Source organism: Rhinopithecus bieti, unplaced genomic scaffold (assembly GCF_001698545.2).
Source record: "Rhinopithecus bieti isolate Rb0 unplaced genomic scaffold, ASM169854v2 scaffold_36553, whole genome shotgun sequence".
NCBI classification, from domain to species: Eukaryota; Metazoa; Chordata; class Mammalia; order Primates; family Cercopithecidae; genus Rhinopithecus; species Rhinopithecus bieti.
Window position 1 is genome coordinate 1,830,173 of NW_016815774.1, and position 12,332 is coordinate 1,842,504.

Here is a 12,332-nt window from a genome sequence, read left to right on the forward strand (position 1 = left end):
ACCACTTTGCCCAGCCTGTTCTTTTTTAGAGATGGGGGTCTTGCTATGTTGCCCAGGCTGGAGTGCAGTGGTTCACAGATGCGACCCCACTACTGATTAGCATGGGAGTCTTGACCAGCTCTGTTTCCTGCCTGGGCCAGTTCACCTCTCCTTAGGCAACCTAATGGTCCCCAGCTCCAGGGAGGTCGCAATATAAATGTTGAAGTTAGTGCTGACACCAGATCAAAATAGCTCATTACATCCCAGAAATCCTTTGCTCAAGCAATCCTCCTGCCTCAGCCTCCCTCAGCTTCTGGAGTAGCTGAGACTCCAGGTGCCTGCCATGGTGCTTAATTTCTTTTTTTTTTTTTAGATGGAGTTTCACACTGTCGCCTGGACTGGAGTGCAATGGCTCGATGTCTGCTCACTACAACCTCCGCCTCCCAGGTTCATGCAATTCTCCTACCTCAGCCTCCAGAGTAGCTGGGATTACAGGTGCCCATCACCACACCCGGCTAATTTTTTGTATTTTTAGTAGAGATGGGGTTTCACTATGTTGGCCAGGCTGGTCTCGATCTCTTGACCTCGTGATCCACCCACCTCGGCCTCCCAAAGTGCTGGGATTACAGGCATGAGACACCATACCTGGCCACTTAATTTCTTTATAAATTTAGTGTAGCCTAAGTGTACAGTGTTCATAAAGTCTGTGGTAGTGTACGGTAATGTCCTAGGCCTTCATGTTCGCTCACTACTCACTGAATGACTCACCCATGGCAAATTCCAGTCCTGCAAGCTCCATTCATGTTAAGTGCCCTATATAGGTGGACCATTTTTTAATCCTTTATGCCATATTTTTACTGTACCTTTTCTATGTTTAGATACACAAACACCATTGTGTTACAACTGCCTATAGTATCCAGTACATTGCTGCACAGGTTTGTGGTCTAGGAGCAACAGACTAGACAATCTAGCCTAGGTGTGCTGTAGGCTGTACCAGCTAGGTGTGAGTAAGGATACCCTGTGGTGTTTGCACAACAATGTATTTCTTTTTTTTTTTTTTTTTTTTTTTTTTTTTTTTTTTGTTTTTTTTTGAGACGGAGTCTTGCTCTGCCGCCCAGGCTGGAGTGCAGTGGCCAGCTCTCAGCTCACTGCAAGCTCCGCCTCCCGGGTTCACGCCATTCTCCTGTCTCAGCCTCCCGAGTAGCTGGGACTACAGGCGCCCGCCTCGTCGCCCGGCTAGTTTTTTGTATTTTTTAGTAGAGACGGGGTTTCACCGTATTAGCCAGGATGGTCTCGATTTCCTGACCTCATGATCCGCCCGTCTCGGCCTCCCAAAGTGCTGGGATTACAGGCTTGAGCCACCGCGCCCGGCCAACAATGTATTTCTAAGAACATGTCCCTGTCATAACGGGGCGATGACAGTGCTTCCAGAGAGGCCTCCCTGTCCAGGAGAAACAGCTTGCTTCATCTCTTTCCCAGCTGCTTCACTCAGTTTACCATTCCCGCCTGGTGCCTAAAAATGTCTGAGTTTGTGAACTCAGCTCCCAATTTCCCATCCTGTCTTCGTTACCTATTGTTCACGATGGAATGGAATGGAAAAGGCTTGAAGGAAAGCCTGCCAGCCACTGAGGCTGGCTTTGCAAGAGGGATCACCACAGGTAAGACAGGCCTGGCCCTAAGGCTCAAACCACCCTATTCACAAAGATGTCAGTGATATTAGCTAACCTTTACTAAGTAACTCCCGCTTGCCAGTCACCATTCTAGGCATTTTCCTGCTGGCAACCTTAAGGGCAATGTGCTTTTATTATCCCCATTTTATAGGTAAAGGAAGTGGCTGGCTGGGCGCAGTGGCTCACGCCTGTAATCCCAGCACTTTGGGAGGCCGAGCAGACGGATCACGAGGTCAAGAGATCGAGACCATCCTGGCCAACAGGGTGAAACCCCCTCTGTACTAAAAATACAAAAATTAGCCAGGCATGGTGGCAGGCGCCTGTAGTCCCAGCTACTTGGGAGGCTGAGGCAGGAGAATCGCTTGAACTCAGGAGGCAAAGGTTGCAGTGAGCCAAGATCATGCCACTACACTCCAGCCTGGGTGACAGAGAGAGACTCCGTCTCAAATAAACAAACAAAAAAGTTGCTCTTTATTTTCTGATTATAGAAGTAATCGTTCGTTATAGAAAAGTAGAAAAGTACAGAAAAAACAAATTATCTCTATTTCCACCCTGAAATATAATCCCATATTTAGTGAGGGTTCTTCTAGGTCAGTCTCTTTTTCTTCCTGAGTATATATATTTCTAAACACAGCTGGGATCATTTGATACATCTGTTTTGCATCCCAATTTTTAAAATGTCTTCTATATTCCCATGGCATGTTCTGCTCTTTTACATGACTATTATCATTTTTTAAATTAGAGATGTGGTCTTGCTATGTTTCTGCCCAGGCTGGTCTTGAACTCCTGGGTTCAAGTGATCCTGCCATCTCAGCCTCCCGGGTAGCTGTAACTATAGGCGTGCAGCACTCCACCCAGCTTCTTTTACATCATTTTAAAATGGTTGCAAAGTCTTATATTATATATATGTACTGTGATGAATTTGTTCTTAACTGATTCCCTATTGTTGGACATTTATGTAACTTCCAAGCTGTTATTATTAACCAGCATGCCAATTTTCGATGAGAAATGTATCTGGCAAGTAAATAAGACTATTCCGCAAGTTGATCACACATCTTTTCCCTATGAGAAAGGATGTAGAAAATCTAACTATATCACAGAATTCAAAAAGGGGCATTGATTGATCCTAGTAACTGGAGTCAGCAAGCTGTGTCATAGCCTGTTAATATTGTATTTGGACATATGTTCCGATAACATTATCTACACTGCAGCCTTCCAAATTACATCAAAGACAATGCCCTAATTATGTCAAGGTCTCCTCCTCCTCACCGTTAGAGATAGCTGGAGCTGAATGGGTTCTGCTGGTGATTAATCTTATCTCTCCTGCCGCTCTCAGGATCCCGAGTGCCCTTCACCATCATCCCCATGGACTGACACCTAAACATCTTACATACTTCTCCTTTGTGTATCCACACTACCTTGTAATCTTTTCCCCCATAACTTACATCTCATTTCCTTGTATGGAAAGAATCCATATCTTTGTACCATTTCAGTATTCAATTGACAAATTGTAGCAGCTTTATACACTATTAGATGAATGTATAGATTAGTGCGAACCTGTTCAGTATCCTTTCTTCTTGGAGGCGTTTGCAAAATGATTTAATGTATGTCTTCGTATTTTTTTTTAATCCGAATCTCACTCTGTTGCCCAGGCTGGAGTGCAATGGCATAATCTCGGTTCGCTGCAACCTCTGCCTCCCAGGTTCAAGCAATTCTCCTGCCTCAGCCTCCCGAGTAGCTGGGATTACAGGTGCCCGCCATCACGCCTGGCTAATTTTTGTATTTTTAGTAGAGACGGGGTTTCAGCATGTTGGCCAGGCTGGTCTCGAAATCCTGACCTCAGCCTCCCAAAGTGCTGGGATTACAAGCGTAAGCCACTGCGCCCAGCCAAAATGTTCTACTTATGTATGAAGAATGTGGAGAGTAGAATAAGAAGACAAGAAGAAAAGGAAACGTACACAACAGGACGCTACAGTTTTCTTAAATATTAAGTGTGTTGGTTGCAATGGCTCATGCTGTTATCCCAACACTTTGGGAAGCTGAGGCAGGCAGATCACTTGAGGCCAGAAGTTCAAGGCAAACCCTTGGCAACATAGCAAGACTTCATCTCTACAAAATATTTTACAAACTAGCCAGGCATGGTGGCATGCCTGTAGTCCCAGCTACTTGGGAGGCTGGGGCTGAAGAACGGCTTGAGCCCAGGAGTTAGAGGTTAAGGTGAGCTAGGATTGAGCCACTGCACTCCAGCCTGGACAACAGAATGAGACCTTGTCTCTAAAAAATAAATAAATAAATCTCATTTCTCTTTTCACTCAGTACTGTATTTTATTTTAATTTTCTTCTTTCAATTTTATTTTAGAGATAGAAGTCTCACTCTGTTGCCCAAGCTGGTCTTGAACTCCTGGCCCAAGTCATCCTCCTGCCTCAGCCTCCCAACTTGTTGGGATTACAGGCATGAGCCGCTGCACCTGCCCAAGTACTGCATCTTTAAGATCCATCCTACAGAATTAGAGGGTAAGTGGTTTAAAAAAAAAAAAAAAAAAAAAAGCTTGTTGCTCTGTGTTCATTCTTCCCGTGTTTCTAACTGCTATAAAGCGTATCACAGCAAACATCCTCCTTCGTCCTCCTCCCTTTACCCACCTTCTTTCCAGGACAGGAGACAGGGTGCCAAGATCGTTCCAACTCCCTGTCCCACAGCTACAACTTATTAAAACAAGTTCCCAGCCAGGCAGCTCACGCCCATCATCCCAGCACTTTGTGAGGTTGAGCTGGGGGATCATTTGAGTCCAGGAGGTTGAGACCAGCCCAGGCAACATAGTAAGACCTCATCGCTACAAAAAATAAATAAATAACAAAAAAAAATTAGCTGGGTGTGGTGGTGTACACCTGTAGTCCCAGCCACTTGGGAGGCTAAAGTGGAGGGATCACTTCAGCCCAGGGAGGTTGAGGCTGCAGTGAGCAGTGATTGAGTTACTGCAATCCAGCCTTGGCAACAGCGAGATCCTGTGTCAAAAAAAAAAAAAAAAAAAAAAAACACTCACAAAACCCAACACATTCCCTTAGGCCCTATACCTAGGTGTGGCCTTGCTGGGTCACAGGGCCTGTGGGCCTGTGGGCCTGTGGGTACTTATTTTACTTTAGTTACTGAGTCAGCTCTCCCTTCCCACTGGAGCACGGAAGGGCCCTGCATTCCCATATTCTCCCCAGTGCATGGCACCATCCTACTTTCTAATTCGCCAGTCTCGTAGATATAAAGTGGATCTCATTTTAATTTTGCGTGTCTCTAATCACTAACTATTTTGAGCATCTCTATATGCTGATTAACTTTTTGGTTTCCTTGTCTATAGATTGCCTGTTCATAGCCTTTGCTGATTTTCCCATTGGAGTTGTTCTTGTCTGGTTAATTGGCAAGAGCTTCTAGATATTAATTTCTTGTCAGTTTTTTTTAATCGAAATATAATTCATATACCAAAAAATTCACCCTTTTAAAAAATGTGGTTTTTTAACTTTTTTAGAGACTGTGTTGCCTAGGCTGGTTTCAAACTCCTGGGCTCAAGCGATCCTCCTGCCTCGGCCTCCAGAATGCTGGGATTACAGGTATGAGCCACTGTGCCTGGCCTTCACCCTTTTAAAATATACAATTCAGTGGGTTTTTAAAGTTTATTTACAGAGTTGGGCAACCATCACCACAATCTTAGAACATTTTCATCATCTCCAAAAGAAATCATGTACCCACTAGCAGCCACTCCCTCTCCTCCACTTTTCTTTTCTGAGACAGAGTTTTGTGCCTGTTGCCCAGGCTGGAGTGCAATGACAAGATCTCTGCTCACTGCAACCTCTGCCTCCCAGGTTCAAATGATTCTCCTTCCTCAGGAGAGGAACCCTGGAAACCACTAATTTACTGTCTGTCTCTACCATTTTGCCTATTCTAGACATTTTATATAAATGGACTCATATAGTATATGGCCTTTTGGGTCTCGCTCTCTCACCCAGGCTGGAGTGCAGTGGCACGATCATGGCTCACTGTAGCTTCAACCTCCTGGGCTCAAACACTCCCTCACCTCAGCCTCCTTAATAGGTGGGACTACAGGCCTACAGGCACATGCCACCACACCTGGCTAATTTTTTTTTTTTTTTTTTGAGACCAAGTCTCGCTCTGTCACCCAGGCTGGTATGCAGTGGTGCAATCTCGGCTCACTGCAACCTCTGCCCCCAGGGTTCTAGCAATTCTCCTACCTCAGCCTCCTGAGTAGCTGGGATTACAGGCGCCTGCCACCATGCCCAGCTAATTTTTTTGTATTTGTAGTAGATACGGGGTTTTGCCATGTTGGCCAGGCTGGTCTTGAACTCTTGACCTCAGGTGATCCACCTGCCTTGTCCTCCCAAAGTGCTGGGATTACAGGCACAAGCCACTGCACCTGGCCTTTTTTAAAAAAAAAATTTGTTATTGTCTGTCAACTCGTACCTAACCAGTCAACTTTTGTATTTTTTATAGAGATGGGGTTTTGCCATGTTGCTCAGAGTGGTCTCAAACTCCTGAGCTCAAGTGATCCACCCGCCTTAGCCTCCCAAAGTGTTGGGATTACAGGTGTGAGCCACCACAGCCCAAAATATTATTCTTTATTTTCTCCTACATTTAAGTTTTTTTGTTTTTTGTTTTTTTGCTGTTGTTTGAGACGGAGTCTTGCTCGGTCGCCCAGGCTGGAGTGCAGTGGCACGATCTCAGCTCACTGCAACCTCTGCCTCCCTGGTTCGAGCGATTCTCCTGCCTCAGCCTTCTGAGTAGCTGGGACTACAGTCACGCGCCACCTTGCCCGGCTAATTTTTTGTAGTTTTAGCAGTGACAGGGTTTCACCGTGTTAGCCAGGATGGTCTCGATCTCTTGACTTCGTGATGCCCCCTCCTCGGCTTCCCAAAGTGCTGGGATTACAGGGCATGAGCCACCGCGCCCAGCCCTTAGGTTTTTAATCCATCTGGTTTCCTCTTGTACATGGCGTTGGGTAGGATCCAGTTTTATGTGTATCTGGATAGTGAGCTAGCCTTCCAGCACTATATCCGAACAGTCCGTCCCTGTCTCAGTGATCTGTGCTGCCACTGTTATTCTGTACTAAGCTCCCACATATGTGTCTCTAGCTTCTCTTTTCTTTTTTTCTTTGTCGAGATGGAGTCTCACTCTATTGCCCAGGCTGGAGTGCAGTGGCACAATCTCGGCTCACTGCAACCTGCCCCTCCTGGGTTCAAGTGATTCTCCTGCCTCAGCTTCTCAAGTAGCTGGGACTACATGCATGCACTATCACGTCCGGCTGATTTTTTATATTTAGTAGAGACAGGGTTTCACCATGTTGGTCAGGCTGGTCTCCAACTCCCGACCTCAGGTGATCCACCTCCGCTCAGCCTCCCAAAGTGCTGGGATTACAGGGGTGAGCCACCGCACCCAGATAGTGTGAGTAGTTTTGCTATTGTGAATAGTATATTTTGCTAGTGTGAATAGTATATTTTTTGGGGGGGAGTTATATTTCTAGTTGATTTTTTGCTGATATGGAAAGAAATGCTTTTGGTTGATTTTTTTATCCAGCTACTTTGCTGAATTCTCTTATTAGCAATAATAATTTTTCTCTAATTTTTTTTTAATTGTTGTTGATTCTGGTTTATTTTCTTTCCTTATTTTTTTGAGATGGAGTCTCACCCTGTTACGCAGGCTGGTGCAATCTCAGCTCACTGCAGCCTCGGCCTCCCGGGTTGAAGTGATCCTTCTACCTCAGCCTCCTGAGTAGCTGGGATTGCAGGTGCTTACCATCATGCCTGGCTAATTTTTGTATTTTTAGTAGAGATGGGTTTTCATCATGTTGGCTAGGCTGGTCTTGAACTCCTGGCCTCAAGTAATCCACCCACCTTGGCCTCCCAGAGTGCTGGAATCAAAGGCGTGAGCCACTGAACCTAGCCTATTTTCTTTCTCTCTCTCTCTCTCTCGCTCTCCTTCCTTCCTTCTTTCTTTCTCTCTCTCTTTTCTTTCCTTCCTTTCTTCCTCCCTCCCTTCCTTCCTTTCTTTCTTTTCTTTTTTTTGTTGAGATGGAGTTTCACTCTGCTGACCAGGCTAGAGTGCTGTGGCACGATCTTGGCTCACCGCAATCTTCACCTCCCAAGTAGCTGGGACTACAGGCAGGCAACACCACACCTGGCTGATTTTTGTATTTTTGGTAGAGATGGGGTTTCACAGTGTTGCCCAGGCTGGTCTCGAACTGCTGATTTCAAGTGATCTGCCCACTTCGGCTTCCGAAAGTGCTAGAATTACAGGCATGAACCACCGCACCTGACCCGATTGTGGTTGATTTTCTATATAGATAATTAGATATCTGCAAATAATGAATTTGCCTCTTTCTTTTTTTTTTTTTTTTTTTTTTTTTTTTTTTGAGATGGAGTCTTGCTCTGTCACCAGGCCGGAGTTCTGTAGTGCGACCTTGACTTGCTGCAACCTCCGCCTCCTGGGTACAAGCGATTCTCCTGCCTCAGCCTCCTGTGTAGCTGGGATTACAGACGTGTGCCACCACGCCCAGCTAATTTTTGTATTTCTAGTAGAGACAGGGTCACACAACGTTGGCCAGGATGGTCTTGATCTCTTGACCTCGTGATCTGCCTGCCTCGGCCACCCAAAGTGCTGGGATTACAGGCGTGAGCCACCGCGCCTGGCCTTGCCTTTTGTTTTTGTTTGTTTGTTTGTTTGAGACAGAGTCTCACTCTGCTGCCCAGGCTGGAGTGCAGTGGCATAATCATGACTCACTGCAGCCTTGACCTCCTATGCTCAAGTGATTCTCTCATCTCAGCCTTCCAAGTAGCTGTGACTACAGGCACACACCACCATGCCCAGCTAAGTTTTATAATTTTTGTAGAGATGGGGTCTCACCATCTTGCCCAGGCTGATCTTGAACTCCTGGGCTTAAGTGATCCTCCCACTTCTGCCTCCCAAAGTGCTGTGATTACAGGCATGAGCCACCATGCCTAGTCTCAAATTCTTTATATAACAAATCTTTGGAAGCATTTCTGAAAACACAGCAGAACATTGTTTATTGAGAATGTCTGAGATTTGACCTATTCCAGATTATTTCCAGGGTTTAGCTATCTTAATTCCCAAAACAGCATGGTGATTAAAAAAATATATATATATGTTTTGGCATAAAAGGGAATGGTTTGTAACATGAGACATAAGGTATTATAAGAAATAAACAAAATTTTAAAGCATAGTGCCTCCAGAAAGTGTATCAGCGTGTGACTCATTAGGACATCTTAAATAGCTGACATTCTATATAGATGGAAAACATGTCCACATTTACCTAAAATTAGAAAAGAATAATACATTACATAAAACAGGAAATACTTAATGTAAAAACAGCATATATCATATTTACCAATTCTCATACTAGAAAACATATCGAGCAATAACAAAATGGTATCCAAACTCCCCTTTCCTAGGATTGTTGTTGATCTGAAACACGAGTGTGAAGAAAGGTCAGATTTGGCCCCAGCTGCAGCCTAAGAAGCGTGCAGAGCCACAGTCAGCCTGTAGGGCGGTCTACTCTTGCTTCGGGCTTTCTCTTTGAGTCTGTACACCTGGAGTGGCCTTCTTCGTAGTAAGTGTACACAGTAGAGGCTGGTCTCTTGTGTTAAAGAAGTCTAGAGGCTCAGTTGCAGGCAGCATGGTGGCTCCCTGAGGCTATCAGTGCCCCAGGCTCCTTCTGTTTTTCCCACTGCCATCTTCAGCCTGTGGCTTGTTCAGGGCCACATCACATGTAGAAGATGGCCCCTTTAGCGCCAGCCATCACATCCACATTCCAGTCAGGAAGAAAGAGGAAGCCAAGTCAGCTCCCCTTAAAGCATCACTCTCAAACTTGAGCTCAACATGTATAACTCAACAGGGGGTCTTGTTATAATACAGATTCAGATTCAGTAGGTCTGGGCTGGGGCCCAAGATTCTGCATTTCTGACAAAGTAACACACTTGGAGTAACAAGGCTTTAAAGAACTTTCCGGAAGCTCTGCTTGGTGACTTCTGCTCTCATTTCATTGACTAAAACTGTATCATATAACCAGATTCATTGGTTCCCACAGAAAATTGGAAAACTGCTTGGTGTGGGGACCCACTCCACTTCCCAAATCTGGTGTCAGAAATGATACCATCACAAAGAAGATGAGGAAAAAATAATTAAAAAAAAGAAAAGAAGTGATGTGGTTTGGAAGTATTGAGTGTCTTGAGTGAGCGTATAGAAGAAAACAGAAAACTCGGCTGGGCACATTGGCTCACACCTGTAATCCCAGCACTTTGGGAGGCCAAGGCAGGCAGATCATGAGGTCGGGAGTTTGAGACCAGCCTGGCCAACATAGTGAAATGCTATCTCCACTAAAAATACAAAAATCAGTTGGGCATGGTGGCACATGCCTGTAGTCCCAGCTACTTGGGAGGCTGAAGCAGGATTATTGCTTGAACCTGGGAGGCGAAGGTTGTGGTGAGCCAAGATCACGCCACGGCACTCCAGCCTGGGCAACAGAGTGAGACTCCATCTCAAAAAAGAAAACTGAAAACTCTTTTTTCCCTGCAGTGGCCTGTGAGAGGGGCTAGGATAATGTTCTGAAGGGCTAAGAAAGACTTGTCCCCTGGCTTGGTCTTGCATGTATTCTTCATATTCAGCTTGTGGTGGTTTTTAACTCCACATATAAACCTCCAAGATCCTGTAGCTCTACAATTATATCGATACGAAAAGCTTTGGCCAGGCACAGTGGCTCATGCCTGTAATCCCAGCACTTTAGGAGGCCGAGGCGGTGTATCATGAGATCAGGAGTTCAAGACCAACCTGACCAACATGGTGAAACCCCGTCTCTACTAAAAATACAAATATTAGCCGGGTGTGGTGGCGGACACCTGTAATCCCAGCTACTCAGGAGGCTGAGACAGGAGAAATCACTTGAACCCGGGAGGCAGAGGTTTCAGTGAGCCGAGATTGCACCACTGCACCTCAGCCTGGGTGACAGAGAGAGACTCTGTCTCAAAAAATAATAATAAATAAATAAATAAGTAAATAAATAAGAAACACTTTAAAAAAAATCATCAGGAGTGCCAGGCGCAGTGGCTCACACCTGTAATCCCAGCACTTTAGGAGGCCGAGGCGGGCGGATCACGAGATTAGGAGATCGAGACCATCCTGGCCAACATGGTGAAACCCCGTCTCTACTAAAAATACAAAAAAATTAGCCAGGCGTGGTGGCGGGCGCCTGTAGTGCCAGCTACTCTGGAGGCTGATACAGGAGAATGGCGTGAACCTGGGAAGTGGTGCTTGCAGTGAGCCGAGATCACACCACTGCACTCCAATCTGGGCAACCGAGCAAGACTCTGTTTCAAAAAAAAAAAAAAAAAAAAAATTCTTGAGGCTGGGCACAGTGGCTCATGCCTGTAATCCCAGTATACTTTGGGAGGCCAAGGCAGGTGGATCAGCTGAGGTCGAGACCAGCCTGACCAACATGGAGAAACCCTCTCTTTACTAAAAATATAAAAATTAGCCAGGCATGGTGGTGCGTGCCTATAATCCCAGCTACTCGGGAGGCTGAGGCAGGAGAATCGCTTGAACCTGGAGGCAGAGGTTGCGGTGAGCCGAGATTGTGCCACTGCACTCCAGCCTGGACAAGAGTGAAACTCTGTCTCAAAAAAAAAAAAAATTCTTCAGGATCCTGATCCAGCAGTAAAAGATCCTATTGAGACATTCTTGATCATCAAGGGCATAGATGAAACAAGAATGACAAGAGGTTTATGACTGTGCAGTTTGCTCTTTTATGAATCTGAATTTTTTTCAAGAAAAAAATTCAAAATATTCAGAATATATAAAGAATTCCTACAATCCAACAACAACAAAAGCAACCTGGTTAAAATACTAACTGCACAACAGTTAGGATGGCTTTTTTTTTTTTTCTTTTTCTTTCTTTTCTTTGAGACTGCATCTCGCCCTGTTGCCCAGGCTATAGTGTATGGTACAATCATAGTTCATTGAGCCTCGCACCCCTGGGCTCAAGTGATTCTCCTGGCTCAGCCTCCCAAGTAACTGGGACTACAGGTGCACCACCACACATGGCTAATTATTTTTTTATTTTTTGTAGAGACGGTGTTTCACCATGTTGCCCAGGCTGGTCTTGAACTCCTAGGCTCAAGCAATCCTCCCACCTCGGCCTCCCAAAGTGTTGAGATTACAGGTGTGAGCCACCACTTCCAGCCCAGGATGGTTATTATAAAACAAAGAGAAACCCAGAAAATAACAGATGGTGAGGATGTAGATTGGAACCCTTGTGCATTTCTGGTCATGTGCAGAGGAACCGTAAAATGACACATCCTCTGAGAATATAGGCACAGAAACCAAACCAAACTGTTTTTGCTATTCTCTCATGATGATCAACACAGAAGACTTCTGTGGCCTCTGGTCACTAAGAAGTGCACGCAGAGTTCTCCCTACTGGTAACCAATCAATCAATTCTATAGCAAACACCAGCTGGGTGTTCTCTAAATCAATTCCAACACTTTGTGGAGATAGCAGCAGATCCTACAGGTTGAGGGCTCAGTCCCACAAGACTGCCCCCCGCTTCTGATGCCAACTGAAAGCTCCAGGTTGTCTAGCCTGTGCTTCCAACCAAGGGCCTATAAATCAGAGTT